This window comes from Cervus elaphus, chromosome 33, assembly GCF_910594005.1.
Source record: "Cervus elaphus chromosome 33, mCerEla1.1, whole genome shotgun sequence".
NCBI classification, from domain to species: domain Eukaryota; kingdom Metazoa; phylum Chordata; class Mammalia; order Artiodactyla; family Cervidae; genus Cervus; species Cervus elaphus.
This window is the reverse complement of record NC_057847.1, coordinates 37,802,383-37,818,068: the sequence shown is the minus strand read 5'-3', so window position 1 is coordinate 37,818,068 and position 15,686 is coordinate 37,802,383. Positions and strand designations below refer to the sequence as shown.

Here is a 15,686-nt window from a genome sequence, read left to right as displayed (position 1 = left end):
TTTTTTTTTTCCTGTCCAGTGTCTGATCTTCCATTAATCCTATCCAGTATATTTTTCATCTTACAGCTTTTTTTTTTCACTTTTTGACCACCTGTGGACACCCTAAAGATAAAGCTCCCCAAGTGTCTCTAGATTCACTGCATACTTTATCTTGTTGCCACTGATGAATTGTGGCATTCATTAGAAGAAGTTTGATTTGAGTCATTTTTATGTCTTTCATGTCTCTAGTTAACTTTTTGATAGGTATAATAAGATTTTAATATCCTTGTCTATTATTTTTTTACCATCTTTTTTATTCTAGATTGGTTTTAGTTAATTGATTTATCTCCTAGTTGTGCATGCGTGGTAATTTTTTTAACTAGGGCCTGACATTGTGAGTTTTGCCTTGTGTGTTGGCTGTTTTTTATTCTTATGAAATATTCTTGATATTTGTTATGGGATGCAGTTAAATTATTTGGAACCTGTTTGATTCTTCCTAGTTTTGCTTTTATAACTTGTTGGGTGAGACTGGAGCAGTGCTTAGTCTTAGGCTTGTTTTTTTCCACTGTTGAGGCAAGGCCTTTCTGTCTAATCAATGCCTTGTGCATTCACATGTTTTCCTGTTTGGCTGATGGGGATAAGCATTATTACTAGTGCTATGTGAGAGGTAGGTATTCCTCTGATCTTTTTGGTGTTTTTCCCCACCCTCATGCAGTTTCCTCATACACTTGAACTGATCAGTACTCAGTTGATTATTCAAGGAGGAACCTCAGAAGATCCCAGGGTTTTTTTTTTCTCTTTGAGGCTATTTTCTCTGTGGTACTCTGCTGATAACTCTAGCTGCTTTGGTCTCCCAGTATCTCAGCTCTTAACATCTCAGTTCAGAGAGTTCAGTAGACTGCCCCCCTGCACTGCAGCTTGGAAACTCTCAAAGCAAGAAACTAGGGTCGTAGCAGGGTTTACCTCCTTTGTTTTCCAAGTTCTCAGAGGTCACTGTCTTTTGTTGCTTGATCAACAGTGTCTTACGAGCTTTTCTTTTATATAATTTTGTCTATTTTTTATTTGTTTCTGTTGGGAATGTAAATATAGTCCTTTATTACTCTCTCTTGAATGTAAGCAGGTGCCTCTTTTATTTACTTTTTAATAAGAAAAATGGTGTGGGACTAGAGATTCTGGAGGGGATTATCCTTTCTATTGGAACTTTAAAGAGATCAGTATTAGATTGTACTTAGATTTTAAGAAAATATGCAGACAGTGAATAATAATCGAAATCAAATTAACAGAAAGTGCTATTCTTTCTTAGCTTTCAGAGGTACTAAATAAGCAAGATAGGTTATTGCTTTATGAACACATGAAATTAAATGTGTAGGGCAGAATTTCTTAAATATGATAGCACGAATACTAAAGGGACAGTGATAAATTTATGTTGAAACTTAAAATTTGTTTTTCTTTATGATATGATAAAATAAGTAGATAATATTAATATTAAGTAGTTAATATTTGTGGAACACTTACATGTGCCAGGCACCGTTCTAAGTATTTTAAATATATTAACTCATTCAGTCTTTTCAGCGATTATATGAAGTTGGGTTGTTGTTACAGTCTTCATTTTTTTTTTTCAGATAAAACTGAGGCATGAAGAAATGTAAAAAGCAAAGTGGTGAGCCACAGATTGGGAAAGATATATATATCTAACATATAATGGACAAAACACTAGTCATAAATATATGTATTTTGTTTCTTTAAATCAGTAAGAAAATGATATTTTTATTTATTTATTTTTTTTTCTTTTTTTTCCAGCCCCTCCCCCAGAAAATGATATTTTTAAATGGGCAAAAGATAGGAATATTAGAAGAAGGAACACAAATGGTTTATAAACATGTATAAGCTAGTAGTAGTGTACAGCCGTCTTGTGCATTTTGGTAAAATCTAGTAATGGTAAAGATTTGCTAACCCTGCGAACTGAGAGATCTTTTCCTAATTATATTCCCTAATTCTAGCAGCAACATGGAAAGTGTCCCATGTTGCTGCTAGAACATTCACAACAGTATTGTTTATAACCCCTTGGTACTCCTTTCTTAAAGGTCTGGGTCATAAATATTTTAGACTTGTGGACCAAATGGTTTCTGTTGCACCACTCAATTTCATCCTGCCATTGTAGTGTTAAAGCAGCCATACATAATACAAAATGAATGTGCCTGGCTATATTCCAACAAAACTTCATTTTCAAAAACAGTCAGCTGGCTCTCCCACAGGCCCCAGTTTGCTGATCTGTAGTTTATAATATCAAAAAAATTGAAAGCAACCTAATTGTCCATCAGGAGGAAAATACATAACTTTGCTTAACAGTGGGGCTTTTGTAAAGTAGGTGATCTTCAATATCTGCATGATTAATCCACATTAACATACTAGAGGAAAAAGGCCAGTAGAGGAATAAATATGTTCTGAGTTTTAATATATAATTTTAAAACATGCAAATACTATAATATTATATGTTACCTATATTTGCTTACATAGTGAAAGTATGAGGAGATGCATGATAATCACCAGAAATTAGAATAGTGGCTACAACAGGGGTTATGGAGAGGGTGCAATAAGTCAGGAGGATGATGCAGAAGCTTCAGCCTAACTTTCAGTGATGTTTTATTTCATAAGCTGTTTAGTGAGTATACTACAGTCTTTTGTGTCTCCTCAATAAGTTTTAAAAGAAACTAACAGTGGTTAGAAAAAAACATTAGTTGTTTGCTCTGTGGATGGTTGTCACTTTGCTCTCATTCCTTCTCAGCTGCTCACCTAACTGCCTCATTGGCCTCTCTTTTGCCCAGGGAGGCAACTTTCTACTCTTAGGCCTAAGGCGGATTTAATTCCCTAAATAATAATAAGCCTTGTGTCCAGTCTGCTGCCTAATTGGCTTCCTATCTCACTTTCTTAGTTTCTGAGTATGTTTTGTTGTTGTTCACAGTTGCTAGGTCTTGTCCAGCTCTTTTGACCCCATGACCTGCAACAAGCCAGGCTTCCCTGTCTTTCACTATCTCTCAGAGTTTGCTCAAATTCATGTCCATTGAGTTGTTAGCTTCCTTTTCTCTAGCCTCTCATTTTTCCGGCCTTGTGGATATACTGCTTCTGAGAGAAGGGATCTACAGTTCTTAATGGAGACCACACAAGCATAGGATTGCCTTTGGCATTTTCATGTCTGCTTGGCTCACAGAGGCATCAGAACGCCTTTCTTGGCATGTTTGTGGGTGAGATAGTGATCAAAAAAATAAAAACCGAAATTGCATTTATTTATAAAGAGATTGAGGTGTTATTTATTGAGCATCTTTTTGTGTGTGTGCAGGATACTGTTTCTCTAGTGTGGACTTCTCTCCGTTATGATAGTAGCCTCTTCTATTAGATAGTCTATCAACTAGCAATAGTAGTATGCAGAGTACTGACCCATTGCTGCACAAAGTTACGAACTAGTGAATCCCAAACCCTTATACAGTGTTTTACTTAATGGGGACTTCGTAACACGGTGAGAAGGGTGTGTAGCAGAGACAGTCTAGTGTCACTAAGGAGTGTGGCTCTGGGTATGCCTGGTGAGTCTACTGTCAGCAGCTGAGTCCGTTCCCTGCCTCAGATGACAAGGCAGACGCCGACAGGGCCATGTGTACAATGTGCTCAGAGCTATATTTTCTTACCTAAAGTGAAAAGCGTATTTGTCATTTAATGAATGATTACTTTAACATTTAGCGAGAGAAGATATTTCAAAGTAGATGCTGATTTCCAATAAGAATAAAAATATGATTTGTGTATTATTAAGATATAAATTTCATGTGTGCTTTTTTTTTTCCTATAAGAGGAAACTGAGTGACCATTTGGCAAGAGCACTTTATTACTTAATTGAAGACAAAGAGGTAACAGTTCACTTTGAGAAAGCTATTGGTGTGTGTAATAATATAAAGTTGTCTCTGGCTTAAGCTACACAGAACACATGAAATGGGGGAGAGAGTTAGAATATGGTCTTAGAACAGAAACTACTTGTTACTTGGGAATAGGGTTGTCGTAGTTCACAAAGGAAAATACTGGATGCCCAGTTTAGTTTGAACTTCAGGTAAACAATAAATATTTTAAAAATTTAAGTATATCCCAAATATTGCATGGGACGTACATATTAAAAAGTATTCATTTATCTAAATTCAGATTTAACTAATAGTTTATTTTTCTGCCCTACTTGAGGATAAACTTCAGTGGTTTATATGAGAAGAACACTAGTCCCACTGAGAGTAAAATGTTAGGATGCTTAATTTTCAGTGAATAACTGATTGCTGTAATGGCTTTTGGTAGTCTTATATTGTTGCTCTTTGGGCAGGGTGTAACCCGCCATGTAGATAGACTACATATAGTGTTACTATAGCTGCACTGGTTTGAATTTCCACTTTGTATAGTAATATCAGGTCTTGATTAAACAAGGTAATAGGAAGGAAAGAAGATCTCAGATAATATCTAATAAGAATAAAAAAACAAAATTAGTTAAAGGGGAGATATGTATGGATTTTATGTCCATGTAATGTTTATAGTTATCACCAGAGTGCTATTATGTGGGTGGTAAGAGGCAGTCAGATTCTGGAAATTTGGGAGATGGCCTGAGGTTTATTTACTTGTATAATTGTCTGGTCTCCTACCTCCATTTTAAAGACTAGCACAGCATGGAATTGGTTCATCATATACCTAGCGCCTGTCATAGTTCGTAGCGCACAGAGTTTTCCCAAGTCCTTTTTTTTCCCTCTCCTATTCACACCAACGTGTTTTTTGAATTCCCTCTCCTCTGTATGTATGGTGCTTTTTCTTATATATCGTTCCTTGGTTTTTCTCTTCTTTCATCAGATGAGATAAATAACATATTTGAAAAAATATAAAGCAGGATACCCCCAAACAGGCAAGGTTATTACTATTCTGTGTTAACGCCTCTAGAGCCTGGCGCTTATGGCTGCTTAGTGGCTCTCACAGCTGATCACAGTAGCATCCATTTAACCCTCGGCTCCTCTGATCAGTGATCCAGCTAATCCCAGTCTTGAACTGTGTCTTCTCTTCCAGGGGTACCCATTGCTTGGATATCACACAATCAGCTTTTTATAAATACTTACTGAAAAAAGATTTTATTTTGAGATCTTTATATGTTAAACAGAAATAGCCCCTGGCCTCAAGATTGAGTCAGATAGAATATATGTGCAAATTCCATAAACTAAAGAGATACTACATATTACTTACTGTATGACAGCATTTTGTATGGAAAGCATGTCATCTTCTCTGTTGTCTTAGAACTGTGTATTTCTTTTAAGCATGTCAGAGAACTCCAGACTGATTTGTATTTTGAAGTGCTGAACATTTTTCATAAAAGGCAAAAGTGTGGATAAGAAAAAGCACTTCTTTTAAAAATGGTCTTTGAAAAAAGTCACATCCTCAGTAAAATACCCATTGAAATAGAAGCAGTATTAACTCATGTTTGGCTGCTTAAGAATCCATTTGTTGTTCAGTTGCTGAGTTGTGTCTGACTCTTGACACCCTGTGGACTGCAGCATGCCAGGCTTCCCTGTATGGGAAACTGGAGTTTGCTCAGACTCAGGTCCATTGAGTCATTGATACCATCAACCATTTCATCCTCTGTCTTGCCCTTCTCCTCTTGTCCTCAAATCTTACCTTGCATCAGTGTATTTTCCAGTGAGTTGGCTCTTCATATCAGGTGGCCAAAGTATTGGAGCTTCAGCTTCAGCATCAGTCTTTTTCAATGAATATTCAGGGTTGATTTCCTTTAGGATTGACTGGTTTGATCTTCAGCCCATTTTATTTTTTTTAAAAAGTTTTGAATGGTAATGTGCAGGGTAATGGCTTTTTTATGTCTCTCTGCCTTTAAATGTGTTATTTTCTTTCCTTGGAATGCCTTTCCTTGCCACTCCTCTCCTTTTTGTTTTGCTTGGATAAGTTCTACATATTTTTCAGTTCTTAGCATAAGGGAAGAGTGTATCAAATACATAACTCTGACTTCTGTGTTCACTATATATGCTTGTGTGGTGCTTTTATAGTTTTTCTTGCTTGCCTTCTGGTTTGTAAACCTATTCAGGGCATCCGTGCTTGTGCGCTAAGTCACTTCAGTTGAGTCCCACTCTTTGTGACCCTGTGGACCATAGCCCACCAAGCTCTTCTGTTCATGGGATTCTCCAGGCAAGATTCTCCAGGGATTCTCCATTCTACTGGAATGGGTTGACATGCCCTTCTCCAGGGAATCTTCTTGACCCGGGGATTGAACTTGCATCGATCTCTGACTTCTGTATCCATAATATATGCTTTTGTGGTGCTTTTATAGTTTTTCTTGCGTGCCTTCTGGTTTGAAAACCTTTAGGGGCAGGGGCCTGTTTACCTTTGTATAACCAGTACATGGCATTGGGCTCTCAGGTCTGTGGTGGTTGAGTAAATAAATAAAAAACATGCACTCTTTGTATGTGTGTATAATATTCCATAGATGACTTTGCATACTATACTTTAGAAGATGAGCAGCTACTTAATTATGAATGCTTCCCAAAATAACCAGTTTATTTGTGACTGACTATATTTTACATGTTTTGTAATTTAAATACATAAATAGTTGAACAGTATAAAAGGAAAAAGGGCCATCAGTGCCTATAAAAGCTTTAAAGTCAAAGCCAATTGTAGGATCTGTTTTGGAACAGTTCTAATACCTTAATGCTCTGTTTCAGGACTTTTGAGATTCTCCTTGATTCTGGGACCCTATGTCCAATTATAAAAGATAGCATGTTTTAGCCACTCCTAAACATTTGAAGTTATAGCTTCTGAGATCATCCCATAAAAGGAATTTTGGCTTTTTGGCAACCAGTCATCAGGATATGCTTTGATAGTGCACCCTATCAAAATAATGAAACTTAATTACAAAGGTGTTTAACTCATATATGTTTCAAAACATTTTCATAATAGGGATTCTTATATGGACATTGTGGAAATTAAAAGTTTAAGCAGTCCTCTGTGAATTATGCCTCTTTATAACAGAGGGAGGTAAGGACTGTACTTGTTCCTTCCTCGTTTCTATGGGGCAGAGTGAGAGTCACCCAGAATGGGAGACAGTTGGTCCCTGTTCTAATAAGATGGATTTCATAAATGGCTAAAGTGGTTGGGGACTCGATGGACATGCTGCTGCTGCTGCTAAGTCGCTTCAGTCGTGTCCGACTCTTCGCGACCCCGTGGACTACAGCCCACCAGGCTCCTCCGCCCATGGGATTTTCCAGGCAAGAGTACTGGAGTGGGTTGCCATTGCCTTCTCCGCGATGGACATGAGTTTCAGTAAACTCCGGGAGTTGGTGATGGACAGGGAGGCCTAGCGTGCTGCAATTCTTGGGGTCGCAAGGAGTGTGACACGACTGAGCGACTGAACTGAGCTGAACTGAAAGTGGTTGGTGCTTATGGCATATTTTGCACACACATATTTTTAAGTAGGTGAAAACTGTTTCAAGGTGAGTATCAGGAGTGGTCTTAAAGAGAAAGAAATGTCACAGTTGGGCATTATTCACTAGGCCACCGGTCCCTGTGTTACTTTGATCAGGTAGCTTTATAGACAAGTAATGATGTTATCTCCCCTTTTCCCCGACTGCTACCTTGCCTCACCCCACTGCCTGTTCCCACTGAAATTTTTATATTCTCAAAATGTTGACTCCAGGATAGTTCCTTAGGTTTGCTATATTGGAGGAGCTCAGTAGACCTAAGGGAAAATGTCAGTTTCCAGAGAGGCAGGAACTGAGTTTGTCAATGATCAAAAGACTTGAAAGAAGGAGATGAATGATAAAAGGGAGGAAGGGAATAAATATTAGGGTATAGGAATATAGCAGGTATAATTCTCATTTTTTGACATCTTCAAACCATTAAATTGCCTACTATTATCTCAACCCTTGCTGATCAAGTTTTTAGTTAAGTGTATTGTTGGTTAGAGTTACTTGAGAGCTCTGCTGCACAACAGTAGATGAAGTTATGTCTCTATTGTCATGCTGGTAGTTTTTTATTGATTTATCACAAGTCATAGGCATTATAGATTTACTAGTGTTTAGTTCTTACTCTGATAATATTTTTATTAAGGAAAATACCTCCAAGATTATTCAGTGGTGAAAGGTGTAGCATATGTGTGTTAATTTTTTAATCATAATATTTAGAATATTATTTATGTAATTGAGTTTTAAATGGCTATAATGCTTATTATATGGGAATATTAGTATTTATACACATGGCATTTCAAAAGCAATGCATCATTATTTTAACATTCCTATTATTATTCTTCTTTCCTTCTTTTTGTCTTTTTTTTTTTTTTTTTTTAAAGAATTAATGTGCCATCTGGAAACCTCTGAGATCATGCCATAAAAGGAATTTTGGCTTTTTGGCAACCAGTCATCAGGATATGCTTTGACTCTGCACCTTATCAGAATAATGAAACTTAATTAGAAAGGTGTTTAACTTATATATGTTTCAAAACATTTCATAATGGAGATTCTTGTATGAACATTGTGGAAATTAAAAAATTATTACCATGTCCCAAGGTTAAGATATTTAAGTTACCATTATGAGATAGCCCATGTATCTTAAACAGAATGGTAAATCAAAGCCCTATGTGACTAAATGGTTCTGAGCTAATTTTAAACACTATATCCTGTATCTTTTTTCAGTGTTAAAGTAAGCAAATATGTTTAGTTTATATGTTTTTCAGAGAGGAGAGTTGCAATATTACAGTGCAATTAACTTGCTCTGTTCTTCTCTTCTGAATAACATAGACATTGGAACTGTCAGCCAAAGGACCTTTTTTGGAACATTTTTTTTTTAACTCTAAAAAGTAACAAGTTTTTAAAATTAATTGAGAGAAAACAGCTGAAAGCATGCATTGAAAGGGTTAAGTCGACATGAAAGAATTCATTTCCACTTTAATGACCTAGCCTTGCTGGGTTAGGACGATAGGGAACATGCTTCTGACTTGTACTCCTATTGCCAATTAACACCTCCTATAACAGGTTGCCTCAGCTAGTCATTGAAGCTCAGGCAGTAGAAGTAGTTTACATGCAGCTTGTTTTTCACACTAGTTGTTTAATACTCACAAAATTAAAGTATTAAAAGGTTGTTTCTTACCTTGCTCGGTAAGAGATAAACAGTACAGTGGTAGTTGTTTGTATATGTTTGAATTTGCTTCTTTTCTGTTCAGGTACCCCCTGCCTAGGGGTTTTTAACTGAGGAAACTGAAGGTGGTGGTTTCATCAAATTTTAAAATTTTTGACGGAATTTGTGAAGGGCTGTATTGCAATGCCAGAAATTAAGAATTATTTCCTGTCAGCTATTTAATATATGCTTAGGTTTTATTTTATTTTTTAGAATAGTCACCATTTGTTAATAAAATGTTCTTTTTTTGTTGTTGAAAAACATTTTAACAGACCTAAAAGATAATTCTATAATGCAGGACCAAATACACTTTATAAAAATAAAGAAATCCATGTAATATTTTAATCCTAGAAACAACTTTTAAATAAGTCTAGAAATGTTTTATGTCATTGCCCAAGGTAACTTATATTTTTAGCTTTTTTTGGACTGTTGCAGTTCAGTGATATTACTTATTTTACATTTCTTTTTAAGTGACACTTCGGTTCATGTTTAATCAGCAGGTATTTTAATAACATTATAGAATTGGCTAAATAATTGATACCAGTTCACACTAAGAGAAAGGTGGAGTAATATAACTAATAGTGTTAACAAATTTGTTAAAAGGCCTGAGTAGGTAACACTTTGAGGTGTTAGTTTTTATCCTCTTATAATGGTAAATGCCTTTTTTTTTTTTTTTTTTTTAAGGACTTAGTCAACAAGGGCTGCCCAAGTAAAAGTCAGGGCTTTTTACGCTGGATCAGATTTTAACCTTCTAATGGGGCGGGTGGGGAAGCCCCACAAAAACAACTCATATCTTTTTTAATTTAACCACATTTAAAATTTGTGAACCTGGATGACAGTTTGTTTTACTAAATGTAACAGATCAAAATGTAACAGATTAAAACTCAATTGTACAGAGTTTGATGCCCTTGTGGAGTTCCTGATAGGTATTACATCACTGGTCAGGTAGATCTTCATGTATATGTGTATAAAAGGTCAGTCACACTACTTGTGCCTGTGGATTACCTGTTTTACTTTGCAGTTCTGTTAGATAGCTAACTTATACTCTTAGTAAGTTTAAAGGTATGAATTCACCCTACCTCATTCTAAACAAACTTAACTTTAAAAAGTCAGGTGGGATGAGGAGGGAGATGGGAGGGAGGTCCAGGAGGGAGGGGATATGGGTGTACCTATGGCTGATTCTTGCTGATGTATGACAGAAAACCACAAAATTCTGTAAAGCAATTATCCTTCAATTAAAAAAATGAAGTGGCAAAAAAAAGAGTCAGGTTTACTTAAAGTGATTTTAATGTTATGCCTGTAGGATTTGAGTATTATGGATTTATATAGCAAAAGTAATTATTTCAATTTCTTATTTGTATGAGTGAAAGTCCCTCAGTCATGTCTGACTCTTTGCGACCCCATGGGCTATACAGTCCATAGAATTCTCCAGGCCAGAATACTGCAATGGGTAGCCTTTCCCTTCTCCGGAGGATCTTCCCAACCCAGGGATTGAACCCAGGTCTCCTGCATTGCAGGTGGATTCTTTACCAGCTGAGCTACAAGGGAAGCCCTATTTGTATGAGGGGTATGTGCATTTTAGTTCCATGTCTTTTTATAGCAGTGTGTAACTAAATCATTCTCCAGTTTTTTTCCAACTTATATACATAATTTTCCAATTTTTATATATATATTATTATTTTTCTACCATTTGTGTAAGGGTTATTTGCTCAGTTGTGTCTGATTCTTTGCAACCCCATGGACTGTAGTGTAGCCTGCCAGGCTCCTCTGTCCATGGAGTTTTCCAGCAAGAATACTGGAGTGGGTTGCCATTTCCTTCTACAGGGGATCTTCTTGATCCAGGGCTCGAACCTGGGTCTCTTGCATTGCAGGCAGATTCATTACCATCTGAGCCACCAGGGAAGCCCTTTGTATGCTGTGATTAAAAAAACAGCCCTAAATGTTATGTGTGACTAGTTTCTTACAGTATGTTTTAATAAAAAGGCATATTTTTGTTTTTATGGTAGTGTGCATACTGTGTTATAAGTAAATTCAGTAGTGCCTTTTGCTCTGCTAAGCCCCCTGTGCCTGTCTAGATTCAGTAAATAAGGGAAGCCCAGAGTTGTTCCCTGTTCTCGGTGGGCATACTAACTTTCAGGTAGAAAGAACATCTATTTATTCTCAAGACTTATTTCTGTTTTCTTTAATAGGAAATGGCTCCAGGTGGCAGAGGATTCTAAAATTGTAAACAAAGAAAAAGAACTAAGCCTCCAGAATAAAAGTAGATTTGGCCATCTGAAAACGGGATGCTATGCTATAGTGGAAAGAGCACATTGCTAGAAGTCAAAAATTGCATTTTATTTCTGATAATCTGTGCCAACGTGTGTTTAATCTGTCTTTCCAACTATACTATAAGCTTCTTGAAGCTTCAGTGCTAGACCCATGGTAAATACTTAAATATTATTCGGAACCTGAGCTTGATCTCTGCCTCACATTTGAAAAAATGATAAATTATTTCACAGCCTGAAAAGGAAAGTCCAGATTTTCTCTGAGAGGACCATGTGGACCATGGAATGAATTGGAAAACTTCAGGTTAAACAAAGATAAACAGATTTTTTTCCAATCCAGGATTTTTCTTAGACATGAATTTGAGAGGTAGAGTGGATATTCATGATGTCTTAGACTTACTTAACTAGGAGTGAACTATTATGGATGGTGTTTCCTTGAAACTTTTCACAAAAATGAATATTTTAAAATATATCTCTGTCATACTGCAGAATAACAAAAGAATTGATAAAACTTGGTGCTATATTGACTATAAGGACCGAAGGAGAGTCAGTGAAAATTTTGCCTAGGTTTCTAGTTTGAGACTTAACATTAAAATAAGTTGGGAAGGTTAGTTTGTAGAGAAACATGGGAAGTTTGATTTTTGAAGATGTTGAATTTGAGATGGCTCCCTTGGAAAACAATATGATAATTCATAGTATACTAAGTTAAAAACAAACCCCCAAAATATTTAATTAGTCATCAAATATTTGAACCCCTTCTGTAACATTTTTCCCCCTTGAACGAATTATGTTTGAATAACTGCAATTACAGGGAATTCATTAACTGGAACTCTTTAGATAGTTTGGACCAGTAGAAGCTTTTTCTTATATAGAGCCCATATTCAGTCTCCCCATAAGCTTTATTCCATTTACCCATAGTTCAGTGGTTCTCAAGTTTTAGCAGGCATCAGAATCACCTGGAGGGCTTTCTAAAAACCAAGATTTCTGGACTCTGCTCCCAGAATTTCTGATTCAGTAGGAATGTGCACTTATAACAAATTGCCAAGTGATGCTGATGTATCTGATTTAGGGACTGCACTTTAAGAGCTGTTAGTCTGAACTTTGACAACTCTTTATATATTTGAAGATGGCTGTTTTGTACCTTGTCTTTTCCAAGCTTTATTAAGTTCTTTTGGATACTTCCTATATATCATGATATTAAGTCACTAGCTCAGATTCTGAGAGTGAGCTCTGTAGTGGAATCCCTTACATATAGTCAAAAGCCAGTCAAAAAAAGACCTCATCCTTCAGTGCTCTTAAATACTTTGCTGGTAAACGTAGAAGCTTGTGTGATTGCTCGTAATTTACCTCTGTTATCATTAGCCTCCAGGACGGAAGAGAACTCTGCCTCCAGTGAATGTACTGAACAGCCATACTCCTTTTTATTAGCTTTCTTTTTAAATTAGGGGAAGGTTCCTTCAGTGTTGTAAGTTAAAAATATTCAATATAGCAGCAGGCTAGGGTAGTTTTAACTTAAGGTAATATTGCTAATTAAGATGGCTAGAGTCATCTGAGATCTCAGAGAAAGGAGTTTTAAACAGTATTTTTAAATTATTGGTTGTTATTTTGTTCTTAGGTTTATCTGCATTATTAAAAGATTTATCATGAATGTTCTGGTTCATGCCAACATCTCTGTTTATTTACTTAAATGATTTCTAGTAGTGTAAAAGCAGGTTAAAAAGTTTGTGCAGTTTTAAGGCTCTTGATGTGCATTGCTCAGTTGCTTTTTTGATAGAGTGTACTAATTCACTTTCCCACCAATAGTGCTGAGAGTGTATCTTTTATCACACCCGCTCCAAAATTGGGCATTGTAAAGCTTGTTTGATAGGAACAACAGCAACAACAATGTCTTAATGTGTTAATTGGCATTTATTAATTAAAGGAGGTCAACTAGTAAGGTTGAACATTTTTCATATTTATTTCATTATTTCTTATGTAATTAGTTGCTTTATATTCTTTGCCCATGTTTCCAGTAAGATTTTAGTATTTTGTTAACTTGGGTATTGACTTGTCATAAATGAGGCAACTATTTTTTCAAGGTTTTTTTCTTTTTTAGTGGAGGCATACCTCATTTTACCTAGTTTCACTTTATTGTCCGTTGCAGATAATTGTTTGTGGTTTTTTTTGTCCCCACAAATTGAGCATTTGTGGTAACCCTGCATTGAGAACGTCTATTGTGCCATTTTTCTAACAGCATTTATTTCCTTCGTGTCTCTGTGTCATGATTTGGTAGTTCTCAATATTTCAGACCCTCCACCAGCAAAAAGATTATGACTCACTGAAACCTGAGATGATGGTTAACATTTTTTAGCAATAAAGTGTTTTTAAAGTATGTACATTTTTTTAATCACAGTGCTATTGCACACTTAACAGATTACAGTATAGTATAAACATAACTTTTATATGTACTTGAAAACCAAAATATTTATATGGCTTGAATTATTGCAATATTTACTTTATTAGAATGGTCTGAAATTGAACTCACAGTGCTTCCAATGTATGCCTGTATTCAGCAATTTTAGGTTATATTGTCAGTTTTATGTTGTTTTATTTGTTTAGTTGAGTTTGTACCCAGAATGTGTTTCCTTGCCTAGCTCTAGTTAATTAACTGGCTTAAACTAAAATATCCATCAATAAACATTCATACTCCTCTTCCTGTAGCCCCTAACAACCATCATTATATTGTCTGTCTTTATGATTTTGTCTGCTGTAAGTACTTCATGATGTAAGTGGAATCACATAGTACTTGTCATTTTTGATTGGCTTATTTCACTTAAAATAACGTCTTCAAAGTTCACCCATACTGTAGCATATTGCAGAATTTCTTTTTAAAGACTGAGTAATATTCCACCATGTGTGTATATACCACATTTTGCTTATCCATTCATTCATTGGTGGACATTTGGCTTGCTTCTGCTCTTTAGCTCTTGTGAATAATGTTGCTGTGAACACTGGTATACAGACATCTTTTTGAGAACCTGCCTTCATTTTTGGCATGTTATATACCCAGATATAGAATTACTAGATCTTACAGTATTCTGTTTTTAATTTTTGAGAAACTACCATGCTATTTTTCACAACGGCTGTCCTATTTTGTATTCCCACCAAGCGTTGCAAGGTTTTCTGTTTATTCACATCCTCACCAGCACTTGTTTTCTGTTTTTGTGTGTGTGTGTTTTGTTAGTAGCCATACTAATAGGTGGTATTTCATATATATCTTCTTTGGAGAAATATCTGTTCAAGTTCTTTGCCTATTTTTAATCAGGTTTTTTGTTGTTTTAGGAGTTGTCTTTGTATTTTGGATATATGATTTACAGTTATTGTTTTGGCACCCTTGGCATTCTTGTTAAAAATCATTTGACTGTATACACCAGGGTTTATTTTTGAGCTTTCTGTTCAGTTCCACTGGTTTTTATGTCTGTCCCTATGTGTAGTACCATGTTTTTTTTTTATTACTGTCTTTGTAGTAATTTTGAAACCAGGAAGTGTGAGTCTTTTAATTTTGTTTTCTTTTGAAGATTCTTTGGCTCTTCAGGGTTCCTTGAGATTTCATATGACTTTAGGATAGGTATTCCGTTTCCCCAAAAGTTTTCATTGAAATTTTGACAGAGATTGCTTTGACTCTGTAGATCACTTTGAGTAGTCTTGACATTTTAACAATATTAAATTTTCCAGTTCATGAACATGGGATGTGTTTCTATTTATTTATATCTTCTCTAATTTCTTGCAGCAGTATATGTGGTTTTCATTGTACAAGTCTTTCATTTCCTTGGTTAACTTAATTCCTAAGTATCTCATTCTTTTTTATGACATTGTAAATGAAATTATTTTTGTAATTTCTTTTTCAGATTGTTCATTATTTGTTAATGAGATGCATTGTTTTTGAGTATTGACTTTGTGTCCTGATACTTTACTGAATGTACTTATTAGATCTAATATCCTTTTCATGGAGACTTCAGGGTTCTTTTGGTGGAGTTTTCAGGGAATGTCAACTCAACTCAAGTATTCTTGCCTGAAGAATTCCATGGACAGAGGAGCCTGCTGGCTCCAAGGGGTGGCAAAGAGTCAGAAATGACTGAGTAACTAACATGCTTTCAGGATTTTCTATGTATAAGATTATATTATCTCAAATAGATAATTTTAGTTTTTCCTTTCTTGTTTGCATGCCCTTTACTTTTTTTTCTTGCCTCATTGCTCTCACTAGAACTTCTAGTACTATGT

General features: G+C 35.7%; 1 protein-coding gene across 2 annotated transcripts in view; it reads left to right on the top strand.

The window, feature by feature from the left end:
- Window positions 1-15,686, top strand: part of PSMD14 (proteasome 26S subunit, non-ATPase 14) — a 99,646-nt gene that overhangs the window by 35,352 nt on the left and 48,608 nt on the right. Inside the window, exon 1 of one of the 2 annotated variants that reach the window (XM_043894241.1) lies at window positions 1,607-1,639. The exons of the other annotated variant lie outside the window; for it this stretch is intronic. The gene's annotated coding sequence lies outside the window, so the exon portion shown is untranslated. Of the gene's footprint in view, window positions 1-1,606; window positions 1,640-15,686 lie in introns of those variants that run through there. 2 annotated transcript variants of the gene reach the window in all.